Raw genomic sequence first — 2,064 nt, forward strand, 5'->3', positions numbered from 1 at the left:
TTTTTCTGTTGGGGGCTGTGAAGTGTGTGTGTGTGTGTGTGTGTGTGTGTGTGTGTGTGTGTGTGTGTGTGTGTGTGTGTGTGTGTGTGTGTGTTAAGTGGGTTACTATTGTATTTCGTTTGGAGTTAATGTGATTCTCTCTCTCTCTCTCTCTCTCTCTCTCTCTCTCTCTCTCTCTCTCTCTCTCTCTCTCTCTCTCTCTCTCTCTCTCTCTCTCTCTCTCTCTATTGACTTTCTACCTACAAACAGACTTTCTCCCTCTTTCTCTCTCCCTTCCTCCCTCCCTTTTCTCCTCCCCCCTCCTCATCACTCCCAAACACCCACACCTTTCTTCTCTCTCTCTCTCTCTCTCTCTCTCTCTCTCTCTCTCTCTCTCTCTCTCTCTCTCTCTCTCTCTCTCATAGAATCATAAAAACACACAGAATATCTAAAACACTCCCATTCCCTCTCCCTCTCTCTCTCACTCTCACTCTCTCTCCCTCTCCCTCTCACCTGGAATCCATAATCACGGATTAGCACTGACTCCAGCACCTTTATGGCCTCCAGCTCATTAGTAGACGTGTGGGGTTCCAGGATCTCCACCTCCCCCCTGCTGTACCCCAAGAACAGGTATATTCCTGGGCCCAGCGTGTACTCACCTGTGGGAGAGAGAGAGAGAGGGGGAGGGGGTGAAGGGATTAGAAGCAGAAGGGGTTAGAAGTGAAGGTTGTGGTGTTGGTGGTAGGGGGAAGCGAGGGAAGTGGTCAGACAGGTGTGGGGGGGTACAGGTAGGTGGTGGTGGTGGTGGTCAGAGGGTGGGGTGTAGAGGAGTAAGGGGGGGTGTGGTGGGGGGTGCAAAGAAGGGTAGAAGATTGGGGGTGGTAGGGGAGGAGGAAGAGGAGGAGGAGGAGGAGGAGGAGAGGTGTTGGTAAAGATAGTAATAGTAGTGGAGGAGGAGGAGGAGGAGGAGAGATAATAAATGTTTGGAGAGACAGTTTAGAATAGGAAGAAAAGAAGAAAATAGAGAGGAGGAGGAGGAGGAGGAGGAGGAGGAGGAGAGAAGAACGGTTTTAGATTCATAAGAAGAAAGAGGAAGAAGAAGAGGAATGATGAAGTAAAAGAATAATATGAAAGAGGAGGAGGAGGAGGGAGAGGAGGAGGAGGAGGAGGAGGAGGAGGAGGAGGAGGAGGAGGAGGAGGAGGGATAATAAATGGAGTAGAGAGACAAATTAGAATGAAGAAAGAGGAGGAGGAGGAGGAGGAGGAGGAATGATATAAGTGCAAGGACAATTTTAGAGGAGGAGGAGGAGGAGGAGGAGGAGGAGGAGGAGGAGTGATAAAGAGGGAGGAGAGGATAGGTTAGGGAAGGAAGAAGAGGAAGAAGAGGTGATAATGGAGGAAGGAGGAGAGGAAAGTTGTTTGGAGGAGGAGGAGGAGGAGGAGGAGGAGGAGGAGGAGGAGAGGGGGAGCGAAAAAGGACAGTTTGGCGAAGGAGGAGGAGGAGGAAGAGGAGGAGGAGGAGGAGGAGGAGGATAAAAAAGAGGGATAATGGAGAAGGGAGGGAGGAAAGTTGTGAAGAGGAGGAGGAGGAGGAGGAGGAGGAGGAGGAGGAGGAGGAGGAGGAGGACGAGGAAAGAGAAAAATAATGTTGGAAAGAGAAGGAAAGGAGAGGAAAAAGAAGAATTGGGAAGAGGAGGAGGAGGAAGAAGAAGAAGAAGAAGAAGAGGAAGAAGAAGAAGAAGAGGAAGAAGAAGAAGAAGAAGAGGAGGAAGAGGAAGAGGAAGAAGAGGAGAATAATTGATTAGTATTGCCAATATTACAACAACAACAACAACAATAACAACAACAACAACAACAACAACAACAACAACAACAACAACAACAACAATAACAACAACAACAAAAATGGTGGTGGGAGGGGGGAGGGGGAGATGGAGGATGGGGGGGTGTGGAGGGTGATGAAAAAAATTAATGTATGATGATGTATTCCCCAACACACACACACACACACACACACACACACACACACACACACACACACACACACACACACACACACACACACACCCTTACCTTCCTTTCAGT

The 2,064-nt window shown here is 48.9% G+C and overlaps 1 protein-coding gene across 2 annotated transcripts in view; it reads right to left on the minus strand.

Annotated features, from left to right (window-relative positions):
- Nucleotides 1-497: 497 nt before the first annotated feature.
- LOC135095650 (uncharacterized) overlaps nt 498-2,064 on the minus strand; it is a 101,636-nt gene continuing 100,069 nt past the window's right edge. For both annotated transcript variants that reach the window (XM_063996614.1, XM_063996616.1), the window contains one exon: nt 498-638. The gene's annotated coding sequence lies outside the window, so the exon portion shown is untranslated. The remainder of the gene's footprint in view (nt 639-2,064) is intronic.

This window comes from Scylla paramamosain, unplaced genomic scaffold (assembly GCF_035594125.1).
Source record: "Scylla paramamosain isolate STU-SP2022 unplaced genomic scaffold, ASM3559412v1 Contig1, whole genome shotgun sequence".
In the NCBI taxonomy this organism is placed as follows: domain Eukaryota; kingdom Metazoa; phylum Arthropoda; class Malacostraca; order Decapoda; family Portunidae; genus Scylla; species Scylla paramamosain.